General features: G+C 39.1%; 1 protein-coding gene and 1 pseudogene across 3 annotated transcripts in view; both read right to left on the bottom strand.

Moving 5' to 3' along the window:
• LOC102470157 (zinc finger protein 717-like) overlaps nucleotides 1-22,042 on the bottom strand; it is a 31,128-nt gene that overhangs the window by 5,186 nt on the left and 3,900 nt on the right. The window contains exon 3 of one of the 3 annotated variants that reach the window (XM_027767762.1): nucleotides 10,058-10,187. The exons of the other annotated variants lie outside the window; for them this stretch is intronic. The gene's annotated coding sequence lies outside the window, so the exon portion shown is untranslated. The remainder of the gene's footprint in view (nucleotides 1-10,057; nucleotides 10,188-22,042) is intronic. 3 annotated transcript variants of the gene reach the window in all.
• LOC114005831 (NADH dehydrogenase [ubiquinone] 1 alpha subcomplex subunit 6 pseudogene) lies at nucleotides 12,388-13,270 on the bottom strand (annotated as a pseudogene).

The raw sequence follows: 22,042 nt of genomic DNA, 5'->3' as shown, positions 1-22,042 counted from the left end.
CATTTTTAGCAGTTATCTTCTAAATAGAGAATGAAGAAAAGTTTAAGGGAGAGTCAGATAAAAAAAAAAAGTTTATAATACGACCACTCACATCACACTGTATGGCATTAAGAATATACAATAAGAAATTTTTTTTTTTTTAGAAAAAATTAAGGAAATAAAAGAAAAAATCAGCAATAATGTGGCACTGGTTTGTTTTGCAGCAGGTGTAAAAAGTAGAAAATCCATTCTGTTCTTTATGGTATGTTAAGTAGATACTGATGCTAAAAATTTAACTTGGGGAAAAGAAATAAACTATAATGGGCTGAAATGAGACAGTTCTTGGACACTATGTTTGATGTGCTTGTAGAAAATATGTGAGAAGTGGCAGAATTTCAATGGTAGCCAAAGACATGATGAATAAAATGGCTTAAAGAGAACATAAGGGATTGAAAGAAAAGAAACAAGTAGAGAATTTGAGGAAACACTAATAATTACTGATAGAGGAAAAGAAACACTGAAAAAGTACAAAAAAATTTCCATAAAAAAGTGAATATTAAAATACCAATTAGTATTTTTTATCATTTTCATAGGTCTATGGGAAAAAGAAATCCTGTAGCCATCCACATAGATATGAGTTAATTGATTTAAGAATACAGTCCCATTTTGGGGCCAGCAGGAGCATGATGGTTAAGGTACAACCATGGAATTCACACATGGCTGACTATGATTCAAATACCAGACCCAGTGCCTTGAAAATTACACCAGGCAAATGTGTGTGCATGCCCAAAATCCCAAGAGAATGGAGGAAGAAGGGACTGCAACATAACCATCCACCCTGGGAAGTGATTCCTCACTTTCCCTCTCTCTGTCCGTCTCTGTCTCTCTCCAGTGAATGCACACACCCTATGGCAAAACCATATATACACATACTGTATTTTTCCCATTTATAATAAAGGTACTACTAAAAAAGATTATAGGACATTGTCACATTACATGATAAAATATATACTTTGGTCTGGAAGCAGAAGTTCAATTAATGCAAAAACACTAGAGAACATATATGCTCCATCAAAATTAATTTAGCAATGTATAGAAGAATTAGTTAATTGAAATAAAAAGAGAAAAACAGAAGTAAATATTACTAGCCCAGCTCTGGTGGCACAGAAGTAATGAACTGCTCTGCAAGGGCAAGTGGAACTGCTCTGCTGGCAAGTGGAAGATAAAGTTTTGGTTCCTGGGATGACCTGTACACACCAGAGGTATGTGCACACCCTGGATCTTGTCTGGTAGACAGGGTGGGGTTGAGGGTGGGATCATGGCATGAAACCCTTTGATGGAGTTCTTTCTATATTTTTAATAGAAATAAGCTTTGAAAGGAAAAAAATAGAATGATTTGCATACAATTCACATCAAGAAAACCCAAGAGTATCTCCTACAAATTATTCTAAAGAAATCAAGAAATTAATAAGCTATTAAAATAATAAGTCTTCAGGACTAGCAGATGGTGTAATGGTTACATCACTGGACTCCCCACATGGTCGACTGTGGTTTGAGTCCCACACCTGATGGCTTAAATCTCATGGTAAGGGACCAGCAGTTGGTGTAATGGCTATGTCGCTGGACTCCCATGTAGTCAACTGCGGTTCAAGTCCCGGACCCGGCGGCTTAAACTCATGCCGGGCGCGTGTGCGTGTGTGCCCAAGATCCCGAGAGGAGAATGGAGGAGAAGGGATTGCGGCATGGCCACCCCCCCGGGAGGATGATTTCTCGCTTTCTCTCGGTCTCTCTGTGTCTTTCTGGAGAGCGCACGCGCCCTATAGTGAAAAACTCTGCAAAAAAAGAAAAAAAAAAAAAAAAACTCATGGGGGATGTGTGGGTGCATGCCCAAAATCCCAAGAGGAGAATAGAAGTGAAGGGATTGCAACATGGCCATCCTCTCTCCGAGTGATTTCTCACTTTCTGTCTCTGTCTCTGTCTCTTTGGCAAACACACGTACTCTTTAGTAAAAACTTCTTTAAAAAAATAATAACTTTGTGGGACCAGCAGTTAGCATAATGGCTATGTTACTGGACTCCAATGTAGTCAACCACGGTTCGAGTCCTGGACCTAGTGGCTTAAACTCACACCAGGTGCGCGTGCATGCGTGCTCAAGGTCCCGAGAGGAGAATGGAGGAGAAGGGATTACGGAGTGCCCATCCCCCCTGGGGGGTGATTTCTCACTTTCTGTCTCTCTGGCAAGCACACGTGCCCTATAGCAAAAACCTCTAAAAAAATAATAACAATAATAACTTTGCTATACCTAAAAATAATAATCAAGTCTTCACACATGAGAACATTTTCACAATAACAAAACAGCAACAATATTCCTATTAAACAATATATATATTTAAAAAAGAGGTAAATGCACATATGGTGGAAGAAAATGCAATACAAAAACAACTATGCAAAAAAAAGACACATCGTGTTGGTGGACAGAAAAACTCCATATCATAAAGATATATTTTTTCATATTATCCTAATGAATACAACACATTCCTAGGTATAAACGGTCTAAATACTCACATGAAAATTAAACAAGCAAGAATAGACATATGTGGCAGATTATAATTTGTTTACCCAAATTGTGTCCCTCCTCCCTGTAACAGTCAACACCGACTGCCAGTAATACATGTACTATTGCCTAGGTGTCTAAAAAAACTTGTTTTCACAGTTCTAGCAGCTGGAAAGCTCAAGATCAAGGGACTGCCCATTTAGTCTTTATGAGGCCTCTTTGGCTTAGAGATAGCATGGAGAGTGCAGAGGACAGAGAGGCTGATCTTATCCTCTTCTTATGAAACCATCAATCATATTGGAATAGAGACCTATACTTATTAACTCATTTTACCACAATTACCACCAAAAAGAGCCATCCCAAATACAGCTGCATTTGAGGTGAGGACTAAGCTTCAACAGACAAATTCTGGGAAAAACAAATACATAGAATATAAATACTAAATGGCTGAAATAGCACTACACGTCTATATAGTAGCAGTGTTACTTAAGGCAACTTACTACTAAAGATGACAAACTGTGTAACTAACAGGTATTACTTATTAAATCAAATAAAGTTTACCTCTTAGAATTAAAACTTTAGGTAATAAGGCTTGAAAAAATTATAGAAGTATATCCAACTTACTGCTCACTGCATTTGGTAACATGCTGTAGAAAAATATTGAAAAAAAATGATTGAAAATTTATGGGAAAAAAAAAAAATACAGAGGGCTGGTAGGTGGCATCGGTGGTTAAAGTACTGGACTCCCACATGGCTGATTGCAATTGAAGTCCTGAACCTGGCAGCTTGCTTTCTCACTTTCTATCCACCTTTCTTTCTCTCTCTCTGGTCAAATTAAAAAATAATGATGATAATAAATAATTATTTTTTAAAAATCAAGTTTCTACGCAGAAATAAAAGAAAATAAGGAGATATTGGAAATTTGGGCTCATATAACATTGGAAAGTTCACCATTTCTCATTTCATCCTTTATTGCTTAAGGTTGAAAAAGTTGCCTCTTCTAGTTCACACACACACACACACACACACACACACACACACAAACAAAAAACCTAAAGTGCAAAGTGGGTCTCAAAAATAAAGGTAGCCAGGGAACCAGCAGTTAGCGTAATGGCTATGTCGCTGGACTCCCACGTAGTCGACCATGGTTCACGTCCCGGACCCAGTGGCTTAAAACTCACACCGGGTGCGTGTGCGTGCATGCCCAAGATCCCTAGAGAATGGAGGAGAAAGAATTGCAGCGTGACCATCCCCCCTGGGGGGTGATTTCTCGCTTTCTGTCTCTATGTCTCTGTCTGTCTGGCGAGCACATGTGCCCTATACCAAAAACCTCTCAAAAAAAAAGAAAAGAAGAAAAAAAAATAAAGGTAGCCACAAGAATAAAGTCATAAGTCTTAAGTTTAACTACATTTTTTTCAAAGTGATATTGTACTAAAAACTAAATAAAAACTGTTGACGATTTAAGTCTCAAAAAAAAACCTTCTTAGAGTTACAGACAAGAATTATGCCAAAAAGAAGACTCCTCCATTGCAGCTGAGAACTAGTGCTTTCAGGGAATAAGAGAAATGAAGACTGTCTACTGATAATTCAGCCTCCAGTCCCCAGTCTCGAGTTGTAGGGTGTCCCCTGTGTCCTTCTCTGTCTCTCTCTGTCTCTCTTTTATCTCATTTTCTGTAATTAAAAAAATTTAAGGTTAAGTATTCTCTTGGCTTTGAGATCCTCCTTTATCTTCCTAATAATCCCCTTTCCTTCCTCTCATTTAGGAGAGGCAAGGGGCAGGCCTTCACAAGAAGACTCCTCTATTGCAGCTGAGAACTAGAGCACACCACATGGTTTCCATTTTTTGCTTTTTAAAGAAAAATATATTTGTTTGATTCTCCTCTCCCCATCCCTCCCCTCCCTTTCTCCATGCACTGAGTGTCTAGACAGATCTAAGGGAACCGTAGCCAAACATTCAAATACTATTAGGGTCAACATATTCCTCAATATCCACTGAATCTGCTGCACAAAGAGATAAAAATGGAATGGCAAAAAGATTGCAAATCATCTCCTCTTACATGACTCTGAATGCTCAGATTGAAGTTCTAGAAATTAAGAAGATATGCATAACCCATCAGATGACTAGAAATCATTGCAAAGGCACAAGAAATATGAGAAAACAAGACAATACTGCCCCCCCCCCCAGGGAAAAGAATGACTGTACTTCATCCACAGACAGTACAATGGAACTTATGGAAATGTCTAATAAAGAATTTAGAATATTCATAGTGACAAAGCTAACAGAGATGCAGGAGAAGAGAGAAAAGGAATTCCAGAAGAGGCAGGAGAATAGAGCAGAGGAGTTCCAGGAGGTAAGGAAGTTCTTGCACCATCTGAAAGAGAAAATACACAATAAAAAAAAAAAAAAAAAAAAAAAAAAGAATCAAATGGAACTGTTAAAGATGAAGACTGTGATACAGGAAATCAAAACCTCACTTGAAAGTATTAAAAGCAGACTAGATCATACAGAAAATCAAATCTCAGATGTAGAAGACAGAATCGCTGGCCTAGAAAAACTTCACCACAAAGACAGAAAATAGTCCAAAAAACAAGAATAATATATGAGAAATACTAGATACCATTAAACATCCAAACATCTGGATAATCAGTATCCCAGAAGATGAAGAGACTAATAAGGATATTAATAACCAATTCCATGAAATCCTAGAAAACTTGCCAAACTTAGAGAGGCATTCAAAGATCTAGACCCAAGAAATACAAAGTACCCCACACAGAATCAACCTAAGAAGATCTTCTCCATGACACATTATTGCCAGACTGACCAAAACCATAGACAAAGCCAAGATACCCAGACTGGCAAAAGAGAAACGACAAGTTACCTACAAAGGGTTTCCCATCAGGCTAACTGTGGCCCTCTCATTGGAAACAACGTGAGCAAGGAAAGAAAAAATATATTCAAAGTATTGAGTGAAAAACAATTTCAACCGGGACCAGCAGTTAGCGTAATGGCTATGTCGATGGACTCCCACATAGTCAACCGCAGTTCGCGTCCCAGCCCCAGAGGCTTAAACTCACACCGGGCACGTGGGCATGCGTGCCCAAAATTCTGAGAGGAGAACGGAAGAGAAGGGATTGTGGCGTGGCCATCCCCCCTGGGGGGTGATTTCTCGCTTTCTGTCTCTCTGTCTCTCTCTGTCTGTTGGCAAGCGCACGCGCCCTATAGCAAAAACAAACAAACAAAAATCTCAAAAACAATTTTTTCCAACCAAAAGTACTATACTTGCTAAGATCATCCTTCATATGGGAAGAGAAGACAAAAACATTCTCAGATAAACAAAATGTGAAAGAATTTACTAACACCACACCAGTTCTCCAAGAAGTTCTGAAAGGAGTGCTATACCAGGAAAACTAAAGTAAGACACACAGAAATAATAGAAAAAAAATAAATAAATAAGGAAAGGGCCAACTTCATGGTAGGAACAAGTCCAGAACTGAATATTATCCTCCAGAATTTAAATAGAAAGCTCAGACCACAACAGGAGTTAGATTACATGAGACTGAGCTGGTGAAATAGAACTTTATGGCTTTTGACTAAACAATACTCATCTTTTTCTATGCTTCATACTCCAGAGATAAAGATTTTCATCTTCTCTTGAATTGTCAACAGATCCTAACTTGTTCCCTGGCTTTAAGTGTTAAATTCCCTCAACATATTTTTTTGGAGAGGTTTGTTTGTTTGTTTGTTTTGTTTTTGCTATAGGGCACGTACGCTCGCCAGACAGACAGAAAGCAAGAAATCACCACCACCACCATCAATTCTCCTCCATTCTCCTCTCAGGATCTTGGGCACGCATGCACACATGCCCGGCCTGAGTTTTAAGCCACCGGGTCCCGGAAGTGAACCGTGATCAACTACATGGGATTCCAGCAACATAGCCATTACATTAACTGCTGGTCCCTCTCTCAACATTTTTTATTTTGACTTATTAAAGCTAAAACTGCCTTTCTTGAAATTTATATATATATATATATTAAATATGCCAAGGATTTGCTAGCTCTCAAGGAAAGCATATTTGAAAGATCTTCATCTAACAAGACCAACTGGCTAACAAAAAAATGAAGGGCTTAGCCCATGCCCTAATGGTTAGGGGAGCTGGATCCCACATGGCCAACCACACAATTCAGGTTCCAGCCATGGCAGCTTGAAAAACCTAGCAGTCACGTTTGCATGTGTGCTCCAAATCCCAACAGGATAGACAGATATAAAGAAGGGACTGTGTCATGACCACACTCTATTAAGGGGTGTCTCCCTTCTCCCATTTTTGTGTGTGTGGTGGGTGAGTGTGTGTGTGTATGTCTGTTGATCACATTTGCTCTCTTGCAATTTAAAAGAGGGGGAGAGAAAAAAAGGATGTTCCAGATGGACAGGAAGGTGCCTCAGAAAGTAGTGGGCTGAGGGGCTACTGGGGTAAAAGAATCAAGGTCCCATCTGGAAAGGTTTCTGTTCTCAGGGCAAAGTAACTCATGTCTGCACCCATAATCTAAAGATTGCTATTAAGATGGTACCCCTAACAGTCCTTCACCCTAACTCATTCTTTTCCTTTTGAAAACTATATTTATTAGTGTTTTCTTGCTTATGCAAAACATCTGTATATTGAGACCAGGCAGACAACTTGTCTGTTTAGATCATAAGACTCTGGGTTAAGAGAAGCCACATCTGGATTAACACAGGTTCCTGGCATCATTCAGAGATCTTGGACTCTGAAAAGAAAGTGATAAATAGGTGGAAATTTAGGGTTTTCTGAATAAGGTATGAAGTTAAAATTCACATGGAAGGGGCAGAATGTCAATAGGTAGTCAAAAGCTGCCCACTTATCCTGAGTGTTTTCTTTTAATTTTTTTTCTTATTTTTTATATACATTCAATCACATTGTTTAGCTTACAAAGTGAACATTTCAATATGTGAACATTTCTCCCCAGTCCAGTTGATCAAAATATCTTCAACAGATAACACCACACCTCCCCATCCCATCAATGCTCTGCCTCTGTATCCCTCCTCCAAATTACCTTCCCTAGGCCCCACTCCTCCACTCACACTATATCTGGCATTTACACCCATCTCTTGTGTTTGTATATCTTTTAGTCAACCGTCAATCAGTTTCGGTTGTAGAGTGCAGACACTCAGTATATATTAAGTGGGGACATACAATGTCTCTCCTTCATAGCCTGGCTTACTTCACTCAGTAGTAAATCTTCCATATTCTTGTGTTTTCTCCAGTAAGGGGGATCAAATACCACCACTACTACTCCAGAAGAACTTAGGCAAGGCCAGTACTTTGGTCAAGCTAATGTCAGAAGTGATTTCTGCATATCTCAGAAGCTTTAAGAACTGGCACTTAATTCACTGCTTTCTTTATACTCAGCCACAAAGACCAATATTGTTCTAGCAAAGGTCCCATTGGCCCAAGGTCACAAAGAGAATGGGATAAAACCCTGAATGTGTAGACTCCTCAGAAATAGTTATTAGTTACCAAAAGCATAACCTACCTCACTGCTATCTTGAGAAACCCAGAGACCATATTTTAGAAAAACCACCCTGAGGGCTGGCAGATGGTGTGACAGTGAAGGTGCCATACTCACGTAGCTGACCATGGTTCAAGCCCCTCTCATGTGGCTGACCATAGTTTGAGGCTTGAACCTGGCAGCTTGCTTTTTCTTTCTCTCTCTCTCATCAAATTAAAAATAAGAATGAATAAAATTAAATTATTCTTAAAAAAAAAAAAAAAAAGAAGATAAAAACCATCCAGACATATAGATGGCCCATGAATTCATGGCCATGGGGTGGAACGAAAGACTTTTCCATAAATGGTATTAAAATAACTATAAATGCAGAATAAAGTTAAAGGCTAATCCACAGTTCACACTAAGTGCTTATTTATGTCACCACCATTAGGAAACAGGCAACAACAACAAACTCCACTGAGAGAATACAGCTGGAAGGTCAAGTCAAGTGACTCATGGTCTCTGCCCAATGCATTTTTTTCCCTTGACTAATTTTAGTGGACCCTTTCATAATATAAACAGCATTTTATTTTTTTAGTTTTTTTTTTTTTTTGAGAGGTTTTTGCTATAGGTGCATGTGCTTGCCAGAAAGACAGAGAGACAGAAAGCGAGAAATCATCCCCCTACCGGGGGGATGGCCGCACTGCAATCCCTTCTCCTCCACTCTCCTCTCAGTATCTTGGGCAGGCACGCACATGCGCCTAGCATGAGTTTAAGCCACCAGGTCCGGTACTCAAACCACAGTTAACTACATGGGAGTCCAGAAACACAGTCATTACACCAATTGCTGGTCCCTATAAGCAGCATTTGTAAATATAAAGATTTTTCTAAGTTCCTCATTTCTTTTAGGAATTATAGAACCTAAGAGTGATATTGGGGACTCCCAAACCAATAGTTGATATCAGAACAATCATGGTCTTGAGGACTTTTAATCCTCATATGCCAAAAAAAAAAACCAACATGAGGATAACTATACCAAGATATACCATGATCAAACTGCCCCCAACCAGAAAAAAGTGTAAGAAGATACAAGTCTGGTTAAATAAAACAAACAACACTGAAAATAATACACATGTGAGGAAATGTAGTTTGTTCTTAGTTTAAAAATGTTTAAAAAGTCAATGACAGTTTTTTTTTTTTTTTGAGGTTTTTTGCTGTAGGGCGCGTGCGCTCACCAGAAAGACAGAGAGAAAGAGAGTGATAGAAAGCAAGAAATCCCCCCCCAGAAGGGATGGCCATGCCACAATCCCTTCTCCTCCATTCTCCTCTCAGAATCTTGGGCACGCACGCACACGTGCCTGGTGTGAGTTTTAAGCTACCGGGTCCGGGACTCGATCCGCAGTTGTCTCCATGGGAGTTCAGCGATATAGCCATTACGCTAACTGCTGGTCCCAAAAGTCAATGACCATTTGAACTGCATGTGCATACGCCTCTGGCACTATAAAGCAAAAAGAAAAAAAGAAATTTGAAACAACAGCCCGAGATAGAGAAGAAGCAGGGACCAGCAGGTGGCATGGTGGTTGAGGTGCTGGACACTCCCACATGGCTGACCACAGTTCAAATCCTGAACCTGGTGGCTTGCTTTCTCACTTTCCCTCTCTTCCTATCTGTGTGTGTGTGTGTGTGTGTGTGTGTGTGTGTGTGTGTGTGTGTGTGTGTGTGTCTGGTCAAATTAAAAGAAATGAATGAATAAATTATTTTTAAAAAAGATAGAGAAGAAGCTATAATGCACACAGGAGAGAGTACTTGAAAAAGACTGATTTTAAAACTAAAAAGAAGCAGGACTCATAAAGTGATGACAAAGGGATCAGTCAGGTGAACCCTCTGTATAAAGCTATTGATGAAATCTGGATAACAGCTACAGCACAACCATCTGAGGAATCGAACAACAGTCAAAACAAGGTAGAACCCAGAGAGAAGGAATCTCTAAAGGACAAACTCAGCATGTTTTTGGCATTTTACCAGTGGGCATTCTCCAGTTTGTACATAGATCAAGGAAGTAAAGGTTGCAGTTTTACTGGTGTGCAGTGTCAGGCAATGAAGCTCAGTGCTGAGAAGATAACCAGGAATCTGGGGAGGTGGGGAGTAAGTCCTGAAAGAGAAAAGGCCAAAACTGTGAACCTCAAATTTACAAAAAAAAAAAAAAAAAAAAAAAAAACACTAAAACGGTAGGCAGAGTCTACATATGTGGGAGACTTGAGGGACCAATACAAAAGCAGCTACTTAAAAGCATTAAGAAGCAGTAACTGACCACTGTAAGGAACAGAACTTGAAATTTGAACTAACCAGTCAACTACTAAACAAAAAAACACTCTTATGAGTAATAAAACAGTATCTACAATCTCTGCAACATGATTTGCAATATCAAAAATAAAATTTAAACCATTGCCTGTTTGTTTTGTTTTGTTTAGAAACATAAGTTCTACTTTATTTCATCATGAAGAGAATAAAGATCATTTGCTTTCTCTCCACAACATCGAAGAAAATAGTTGTTTCCTATGTCTTTTCTCCACTACTCTGATTCCTTCGCATTCCTATACATTTAGGCAACTCACTGTTTGTTTACCCCTCTGATCTATGTATGCTGACAGCTTTTCTAAACATTAGTTCCATTTTTGTCCTGTTTGTTGTAATAGATTAAAATTACTTGTAAGAATAATCAAATTAGTAATTCATTTCTCCAGCAAGATGCAATCTTCAAGTCAAAATTTTTCTTCTAAAAATCTGCAGTTAAGTTTAAAAAGTCTTAGCAGCAATAGATTAATGATTATGGGGGAAAGAATCCATGTTCTTCTGTAACTGGGAAGTGCTGGTTATTCTTTGATTGAGCTTACTGGCAATTTTTCTTTTAATAAACTTTGTCCATGGGGTCGGCAGGTGTTATAGTGGTTAAACACGCTGGACTCCCACCTGTCTGACTATGGTACAAGTAAGTCCTAGACCTGGTGGCTTGCTTTCTCACGTTCTCACTTTCTGTCCCTCTCTGATAAAATTAAAATAAATAGGGACCAGCAGGTGGCATGGTGGTTAAGGTGCTGGACACTCCCACATGGTCGACCACGGTTCAAGTCCTGGACCTGGTGGCTCACTTTCTCACTTTCCCTCTCTCTTTCTCTGTGTCTAACTCTGGTCAAATTAAAAAAAAAAAAAAAAAGAATGGATAAATAAATAATTTTTTAATTAAAATAAAGTTAAATAAAAGAATTATTTAACAAATAAATTTTGTCCATTTTTTTCCTGGAATTTTCTCAGATAATGCATTTTCACATTACATAGCATCCATAGCACTGCTCTTCTTCAGTGAACATGAATTCCAGTCCTCATTTGACAAGATGCAGACAGTCCAGTTGTTAACAAAAACACTTTAATCTACTAGATTTTATGGACATACAGTGACCACGTGCCATTCAATCTTCAAGGTATACTGTTTGTGTGAGGAACATAAAATATACCTGCTAGATACATTTATTTTTCTCCCTTTATGGCTACTGACCAATACAGACCAATACAGTCCAGGTATCTATCTGTCTTGAGAATGGCTTTATCTAATTGGGCTTCCCACATAGTTTTCAGAAGCTCATAACATAAGACTTTAGCACCTCAGTAAAGCCTTGGTGAACATAGAAAAAACATGCAAGAGGACTTCAAAAAGTTTATGGAAGATGAAATTAAACCACAAATTTACTTTGGTATAAAACATTTCTGATATCCATGCATAGATTTAATACACACTTTCCATGAACTGTTTAAAAACACCCCTGTACTACAAAACTTGAAATATAGTATCAAGCTGAAACCAAATTATCTGTAGGTTTTAAGAAAAAGTTCTTTTACCAATACAAAGTAGAAAAATCATTGTGTATTTTTTTAATCCATGAAAATGTGATTCTAATAATAATAAAATCATGAGAAACAAAATCACATTAACCAGAACTTGCAAGTAGAAGTCAAGAGTTAAGACATCTATACATATCTTCACATAAAGAAAGATATAAAAATAATGTCATTGATGAGTTCTATCAAAACAAACTATAAAAGAGTATAAAAGTAAAACAATAGGGACCAGCAGTTGGTGTAATGGTTACATCACTAGAGTCCTACATGGCAGACCTCGATTAGAGTCCTAGACCCAGCAGCTTGGAAATCATGTGAGAAACATATGCATGCATGCCCAAAATCCAGAGTAGAGGATGGAGGTGAAGGGACTGCAATGTGGCCATCCTCCCTGGGGGTTATTTCTCACTTTTGGTCTCTGTCTCTCCAGCAAGTAAGCGCACCCTACAGTAAAAATCTCTCCAAATTTAAAAAAAAAAATGGAAATTGTAGACCTGTGACTAAAATACAGCTGATTGGAAAAGCCCCCTCCCCCAAAAAGGAACTTGAGACAGATACTTTTTTAACCAGCAGATAATGAATTTATTTGTGCTCTAAAATAATTAAAACTCAACATGCACCTTTCCACTGAGGGATTTCATAGGTCATGGCCAGTGCAGAACTTGGACAGGAAATCCTTTGGCCTTGGTGCTTCTGTTTTGTGGAAGAACCACATAGTGTTTGTCTGCTGCTTCCACATTTAATCATCTCATCCAATTCCATCTTTTCCTTAATGACCAGATGATCTACCACCCTGGGGTCTGTGACATGGGCATTCTTCATAAATATTTATCCAACTTTATCCTGTCCCTGTTTCACAGTGAGATCTAGCTGGAATAAGTGCACAGTGTGCAGCACCTCCCGATACCAGGCGCGATAGAGCTCGTGCACCTTCCAGTTGGCCTCGTTCATGTCCCAACTGAAAATAGGCTACACAGACATGCTGGCAATGGCCACAGCCTGGCAGACGTTGCTTGCCACCATCTTGCTGAAAAAACCCAATACATATAATTTTTGTGACAGAGAAGAAAAAATTTACAAAGGTTCAGAAACTGATGAGAAAATTTATAAAGCACTCTTACAAACATGCAATTTAAATTTCAGAAGGAAAAGGAGAAAAATGGAGCATAAAATGTATATTTAGAGATCTGCCCCAAACTTCTGAATAAGATTCAAGAAGCTCAAAGATCCCTAATCAAATAGTTTCAAAGAAAACTACTCTAGAAAAATCACAAGCTAAAGAGAAGATCTTAAAAGTACAAAAAGATAAAATAGCACATAGCAGACTGGGTATAACCACATAAAAACCATTGTGGACTTCTCACAAAAAAAAAAAAAAATCGAAAGACATCTTCAAAACATTGAAAGAAAATATCCTACCATCCATGACTTATAGCTAGTAGAACTATGCTACAAAACAAGGTAAAGTAAGACATTTTCTTTTTTAAAAAAAAAGAAAAACTAAGTTAATTCATTACCACTAGACCAACACTACTAGAATGCTAAAGGAAGGTCTCCAGTATAGAAGAAAATGACACCAGATGCTAATTTAGAGGTACAGAAAAGAATCTGGATCATCAAAAGTGGTGAATATGTAGATAAATATAAATAACTACAATAGCTCTCATTTTTTTCTGGCCTTAATTTCTTTAAAAGAAATATGACTTTTGGGGCCAGGTGGCGTGGAGGTGAAGGTACCAAACTCCCATATGGCTGACTGCAGTTTGAGTCCTGGACCTGGTGGCTTGCTTTCTCACCCCCAACCGCTGGTGAATTAAAATAACAACAACAACAATAATAACAATAATAAAATTAAATAAATAATTTTTTTTTAAATGTCTTTCTTTTTTGCCTCATTGTCCTACTGAAAGCAAGATGGGTCATCAGCAGTCTATTAAAGCCACCCATGAAAATTCAGTTAGAGTTCTCATTCTTGCTGCATGTGTTCAAACCTGTATGGTATGATCCAGAAATATGGCCTTAATATGTGCTTTGAAGATGGCTGACCCCTGGCCATGTCCTCACATGGCCTTTTGTCTCTATTCATAGCCCCAGTGTAGCTTTTATAAGGACGCCACTCAAAATGTACTTTGGTCCACAAATAATCAGGGCTATCTTTTTAATAAAATACTAAAAATACTAAGTTATCCAAAAGGCAATAAAAAAGCAGAAAAAGAAACATCATATAAAACACACACACACACACACAAAACAGGCTCCAGTAGATGATGTTAATGGTTATGTCTCTGAACTCCCACATAGTAGACCACAGCTTAAGTCCTGGACCCAGCTCTAAACTCACAGCGGGCACATGTGCATAAATACCCAAAATCCCAAGAGGAGAATGGAGGAAAAGGAATTGCTGCGTGGCCATCCCGCCCTGAGGGGGGATTTCCAATTTTCTGTTTCTCTCTATCTCTCTGGTGAGCACAAGCACCCTATAACACAAATATCTCTTAAAAGAAAAACGCACCAAAAAAAGGCAGCCCTAAATTTAACCATAAGACTAATTTAATGTAAATAGAGTAAATATTTAAGGCAGAGACTGTAGACTTGGTTAAAAACAAAACAAAAACACAAATTTGTTACAGTATCCAGACACACTTGAAAAACAAGGACATGATCCGGACTTGATGTGGGAGAGGAGTGAAGAGCTTTGGCACAGTGGTTAAGGCAGCTGAATTTCACACAGCTGTCCATGTAGTTAAGAGTTCTGAATCCAGAGGCTTGAATGACACACCAGGTATATACGCATGTGTGTCCAAAATCCTGCAATGAGGGAGAAATGGAGAAGGGACTGTAGTGTGACCATTTCTCAAAGGGGGTGATTTCTCAATTTCTCTCTAACCCCCTCTGGATACTATACATGCCCCTCTGGCAAAATTAAGAAAGAAAAACAAACAAACAAACAAAACAAGTACACTGTAAGTAAAAGGATGAAAAAGGAAATACTATGCAAATATTAATGACAAAGAGCCTAAGTGAAGATAGAAAATCAATATCAACACGAGATAATCATTTAGAGACTTCACGTAATACTTAACAAATCATACGATATAAAAATTATAAATGTGCATGTGCCTAAAAGTCTCAAAGAACATGAAAGGAAAATAGAACTAAATGGGAAACTAAAAATATAATCCACAATTGCAGTCGGACAATCAATTCTTCCCTCTTAGCAACTGGTGGGACAAACAGGCAAAAATACCAGTAAAAACACTGACATGAATGATACTATATTGACTAGATTTTAAATTTTCTTTTTCAATGCATGATAAAAAGCATGTGCATAAGAAAGAGAGAAGCACCCTCAATAGGGTCTCATCATGCCGAAGCCCTTCCTCCAGCCTTCCAGCCCATCAGGATCTTGAATACACAAACATGAATCTTACATGTTTTCAAATCAACTGGGAATCTGAACCTGTAGCAGCCATATAACTTCCAGCACTGAAGTTGAGTACACTACCAAGTGTGCCACCAAAGTTGGGTCTTGACTCAAGTTTATGAATCATTATGTTAAACATACACCAGAACAGAAATATATTGAGAAAAAAAAAAAAAAAACAAGTCTCAAGACTGAAGTATTTTAGGATGTGTCTTATGTCACAATGGAATCACACTACATATCAACGAGGAAAAGAAAATCCAGAAGTCTCAAATAATAAATTTCTAAATAATCTGCAAGTAAAAACATAAAAACAAAGTACACTGAATAAAATGTATTGCAATAGTGACATTTGCAATAGATTACAGGTGGCCACAAATGTAATCCTACTTCTAACTTTTTTTTCCTCTTCCAAAAGTGAGAGACAGAAAGTACCTCCAATGGGGTCCCCCAAAACTGTGATCCACCTCCAACCTTCAATCAGCCCCAGATCACAAGGCATGCATATGCTTGGGGGATTCAGAGAGGTCTCTGGACTTGACCTTAGAACCTTCCCATGTGGAATTCCCTTAAAGAGTGTCACAATTTACTGCTGTACCACCATCTGGTCACAGACCCATTCCAACCCAAGGTGGAAACTAATTACCATAGAATGTGGACTAACTTAGCAACTTGCTTAGCCAACAGAATTTGGCACATTCACAGCACTCATAAAGTTATTACAGACAAAAATAGTACCTTATTAAGAAACATGGAATATTAAAATTTAGACTAAATATTAGCTTCTAAAGAAATAAATAAAAACTACTTCATATTTCACGATAATTGTGAACTTTAAACGTTCAGTTAAAAATATATATGTAAGGGAGAAACTTCATGACAGAAGTTGCCAATAATTTAATTAAAATAACAACAAAAGTACATGCAACAAAAATAAAATACACCCAACAAAATTTTTTAGAAAGGCAAAAAATGTAAAATTAAAATTTTTTGAGCATCAAAGGACACCATCAAGAGAGTAAAAAGACGATCTGTGGAATGAGAGAAAATATTTGTGAATCATATAGCTCACAAAAGATTAATATCTAGAATATATCATTTTAAAATTCTATGATTAAAAACAAGGAAAACATTTTAAAAAGAGTAATGGAGAGCCAGATGGTGATGCGATAATAGGACCTACATGGAAAAGGCTCAGGGTTCAAGTCCAGGGACTGCCTTAAACATGCCAGGTATACAAGTATGTGCCTATGATCCAGTCAGGGGTGTCTGGTCTTTCTCTCTCTCATGGAAGAAATAAACTTTAAAGGAAAAACAAAACACACAGAAGTGGCGAGTTCCAGCAGCTCCAGCGGCGGGTGGAGCAGTAGGGTTTGTTTATCCGCTCAACCCCGGAAAGATTCTAGGCACGTAGTGGCCTCATCAGGCACCCAGCACGCACCCTGTTCACAGCCAAGATGCCCAAGAGGAAGGTCAGCTCAGCCAAGGGGGCAGCCAACGAAGAGCCCAAGAGGAGATCTGCGAGGTTGTCAGCTAAACCTCCTGCAAAAGTGGAGATGAAGTCAAAAAAGGCGGCAGGGAAGGATAAATTCTTCAGACAAAAGAGTGCGAACAAAAGGGAAAAGGGGAGCAAAGGGGAAACGGGCTGAAGTGGCCAACCGAGACGCTAAAGAAGATTTACCTGCAGAAAATGGAGAAACTAAAAATGAGGAGAGTCCACCCTTTGACGAAGCAGGCGAGAAAGAAGTCAAGTCTGAGTAATATCATATACCATGTCCTATCAATGGTCCCTGTCTACCTTCTTGGACAATCCAGAGGAATATTTTTATCAACTGTTTTGTAAATGCAAGTTTTTTAGTAGCTCTAGAAACATTTTTAAGGAGGAGAGAATCCAACCTCATCCCATTTTTAAAGTGTAAATGCTTTTTTTTAAGAGGTGAAATCGTTTACTGGTTGTTTATTTTTCAGTACAACCAGAAAATAGGGGGATATTGACTTACAGGAGGCTTTGACTCTCTTGTGTATCAGCCTAACATTCCATAGGTCGGGGTTGGTGGGTAGTTTTTATATCCTAAATACAAAGCATACTAAATGGCAGTTTGGAGTCATAGTCATGCATTTAATGTGTCTTGAACATGTTAAATGACTTCTATTATGTTTTTTAGTAGTATTGTTTCCTAAAGAAAACCACTCTTTGATTGTTGCTCTCCCTGTCAGAATTGTGTGCAAACTGGTCGTGGTAGTCCAGTTTTCCTAATAATTCTGTTAATGTGCTGGGAAAGATTGGAAATTTGAAGTATGTAATCTGTATGATACTAAATTGTGATTTGGTGGGACTTTCATAACAGCTTTCAACATCTGAAGACAGTGGTTCTTGATATCCTCTTAAGGAAAATTTGCCTACAAATTTGAAGCTGGAATGTCACTGGAATAACTTAAAAAGAATCACTATACTTGACTTTTTAAATGTTTGGTACATATGTTAAGAATTGCGTACAAATTGAAATGTCTTTACTGATCCTTGACACAACCAATAAATCTCAATTACAAAAAAAAACAAAAAAAAAAAACAGAAGTAACATATGACCCACCAATTTCACTCCTGAATACATACCCAAAAGAAGTGGAAAAACAACCAACCATGACAACAACAAAGTAGTACAATGGTTGCCAAGGCCCAGATTACAGAGAGAGAGATACTGTATGATGTATACAGAGTTTCATTCAAGGAAAGTAAAAATTTCGGTAGATGAATTACAGTGATGGTGGCAAATTAATGTGAATATGCTTTTTTTTTTTTAAGAGAGAGATTTTGGCTATAGGGCACATGCACATGCCAGTGACAGAAAGAAAAAGAGAGACAGAAAGCAAGAAATCACCCCCTGTGGGGGATGGCCATATCTGCAATCCCTTCTTCACCATTCTCCTCTCAGGATTTGGAGCACATATGTCCAATGTATTTTGATAGCTACCAGGTCTGGGGTTCAAACCATGGAGTTGGTCAAATGGTATTCAGCACCTCAACCACTTCACCACTTGCTGATCCTAGGTTATATATATTTTATCACAATAAAAAGTCTTGTTTTTAACCATTAGTCATACTTCTGGAACAGTCACATAGATATAACTGATGCACACATCTATTTTTCTTAACTAATTTTTAAGTGATCAGTTAAAATAACACAATAGTCAAAGGAGTTTGAAAATACGACAGGCCATTTTTGAGCCAGAAATAAAATTTATATTAATACAACTAGAGACTTGCTGACATAAATAAATATAAGAAAAAGTTAACAAGTTATTCCAATCGATGGTCACAGATTTTATTCTTCATGTATCTTTCTACTACTCTTATTTAGAAAAAGCATTCACTAACTTCCGAATGTTCCTTCCCACTGGTCCCTAAGGCCGTCATCACAACTGTATGCTACTAGCAGAATTTAGAAGAGGGGTCGAATCTCATCACTGAGAAAACTCAGGATTTAAAATATATATATACTATTTATTTAATTTTTTTTCAATCACCAAAGAGAGATGAGAGAGAGGGAAAGCGAGACAGCAAACTGCCAGGTCCAGGACTCAAACCATGGTCAGTCATGTGGGATTCCAACGCCTTAGCCACCACACCACCTGCTAGCCCCACTCTTCAAGTTTTGACAGGAGTATAATTTCCAATGTAAACAAGAAAGTTGCTATATTCATTTTTGAGCACTAATGGTTCCTCCCCCTTTACAGGCACTGCGAGCAGGTATGGCCTGAGGGGAAAAAAAATTTAAACAAAAAATAAAAGTAGCAGCACTTAACACCAAATGAGAATAGACCTGAAGGAGAGGGAGGCATGCAGGAAAAAGTCTCTTTTGGTGGTTTGGGTCAACAGTAGCTGGTAGTAATATCATGTAATAGGGAAGAATGGAGAACGTAGTTTTTCATTAGGATTGTGTGTAGTTTAAGGTTACCTTTTGGATAGCTAGAATACAAAGAAGTATTCAATGCTGAGCTGACTCTATGATCTAAAGGCCAGGGATGAAATCCAAGCTGGAGAAAAATAGGAATGTCAAACCACAGAAGACTGAGTGAGGCAAAGAGACCAGCAGAGTTGGCATGAATGTGGAAGGGGACCAGCTGTTAGTATAATGGCTATGTCACTGAACTCCCATGGGGTCGACTGCAGTTCAAGTCCTGGACCTGGTTGCTTAAACTCACGCCAGGCATGTGTGGGTGTGTGCCCAAGATCCAGAGAGCAGAATAGAGAAGGGATTGCAGTGTGGCTATCCCCCACTAGAGTGTGATTTCTCGCTTTCTGTCTCTCTCTGTCTTTCTGGTGAGCCCATGTGCCCTACAGCAAAAACCTCTCCAAAAAAAAGGGGAACAGGATGGAACACATGGATGAGCTGTTAAGAAATAATAGTTCGAGGGGGGGGAGATGAAGCCATCTGCAAGGTCATGACAGACCCTAACAGAGAAGAATTTCCATTAGAACATGGATAGTATAATGGAAGATTCAACAAGGCAAAGACTAGGAATAATCTTTAGAATAACTTACATAAAACTAGATGGTACAGCCTACTAGAACAACAGAACATTTTACATAGTTTCCATGATGAACAGACATGAGATAAAGTCAGTCACAAGACACAATTATGTTATCCAGAGATGTATGGGGTATGCTTGAAACGTATTAGATTGCTGCTGGTGTAACACAGTACTCTATTTATGGTGACCATCCTCTTCATATGTAGGCATATAGTAAAATAACAAAGTACAGTAAATAATGAAACCAGCAAAACAGTTGTTCGTTACTGTTATCTGTGGGAAGCTGCACACCAGCGAGTCTGCCGAGGTTTCTCAGAGGGCAAACAATTACCATGATTGGTTCCCTTCCAAAAACCTGACCTTCGAAACCTTGCTCTGATTGGCCACTAGAATCCCTCAAATTTGCATATCCGGCACCTCATGATGGTCCAAAAGCAACCAATCATACCCCCCCGTTAACACCCAATCAGGGCCCACCGTTAACAACCAATCAGGGCCCACCGTTTACAACCCACCAGAGTGTATATAACCACGATGCCTGGCCCACAGTAGCCAGACGACGACGACGACGACCAGGAAGACGACAACTGAAGAGCCTGAAGAGCTGAAACACCGTGCAGTCCCCAGACGACCCTGAAGATCCTGAAGAGCTGACACTGCATCGTCTCCAGACGAACTGGGAGACCCTGAAGAGCTGTAACACTACATCGTCTCCGGACGACCCTGAAGAGCTGTGACACCGCGTCGTCTCCGTGCTGCTCACAGTAGACGACGTGACCCTTAAGAGCTGTGAAACTGCGTCGTCTCTGTGCTGTACCGTGCTGCCCACAATAAACAGACGACACTGTCGTCTCCGTGCTGTAACACTATGCTGCTTGCCCCGGCTCTCACTCCTTCACTCAAGAAACCCGTTCAGCTGTCCCCCCGGGTCGGGACACCTGGCGCCCGAACAGGGACGGGACACCTGGCACCCGAACAGGGACGGGACAGTTATCAGGTATTACTTACTATATACGATTATATCTGCTGTATTTTCATATGACTGGAAACACAGTGTGTTTGTTTATACCAGTAGCACCACCACAAACATGTAAATAATGTGTTATTCTACAATGTTCCCAAGGTTATATCATCACTAGGTGAAAGGAACTTTTCATCTCCATTATAATCCTGGAGACCTCTATTGCATTACATAGTACAATGTTGACCTAAACACTGTTATGCAGCAAATCCAACTCTGAACAGCCTGTGATACAACCTGCATATACAGAACTAGCTGAGAGAACTATATGGAGTTACTTAATCCACAGTAAGCACCAGCTAGTGGCATGGAGGTTAAGGTGGGGCTGGACCCTACCTGGCCGATTATGCAGTTTGAGTCCTGTACCCAAGGACTTGAAAAAAATACACCAGGTATATGTGGCTATATGCTCAAGATCTCGACAGGTGAATGGAGGTGGAGGGACTGCAGTGCACAGTGTGGTGATCTCCTGGGGGGGGGGGGATTTTTCACTTTCTTTTTTTCTCTCTCTCCCAGCACCCCTAACCCAGCTTCAAGGAGGGCACATATCTATAGCAAAAAAAATTTTTTTTTAATTTGCAGGACCAGCAATTGGCATAACGGCTATGTTGCTGGACTCCCATGTAGCCGACTGCAGTTTGAGTCTCAGACCTGGTGGCTTAAACTCACGCCAGGCACATGTGTGTGCGTGCCCAAGATCCCAAGAGGAGAACGGAGGGGAAGGGACTGTGGCACAGTCATTCCCCTGGGTATGATTTCTTGCTTTTTGTCTCTCTCTGTCTTTCTGGCGAGTGTATGCGCCCTATAGCAAAAACCTCTCAAAAAAAAGAAAAAAAGAGGGGCTGCAGGAGAAGATGGCGGTCTCCACAGGAGTTAAAGTTCCTCGTAATTTACGCTTGTTGGAAGAACTTGAAGGAGGACAAAAAGGAGTAGGCGATGGTACGGTTAGCTGGGGCCTTGAAGATGATGAAGATATGACACTTACAAGGTGGACAGGCATGATTATTGGGCCACCAAGGACAAATTATGAAAACAGAATATATAGCCTGAAAGTAGAATGTGGACCTAAATACCCAGAAGCTCCTCCATCAGTTAGATTTGTAACAAAAATTAGTATAAATGGAATAAATAATTG

Source organism: Tupaia chinensis, unplaced genomic scaffold (genome assembly GCF_000334495.1).
Source record: "Tupaia chinensis unplaced genomic scaffold, TupChi_1.0 Scaffold144602_1, whole genome shotgun sequence".
In the NCBI taxonomy this organism is placed as follows: Eukaryota; Metazoa; Chordata; class Mammalia; order Scandentia; family Tupaiidae; genus Tupaia; species Tupaia belangeri.
Note: the sequence above shows the minus strand (reverse complement) of the source record. Positions and strands in the feature narration are given on the sequence as shown.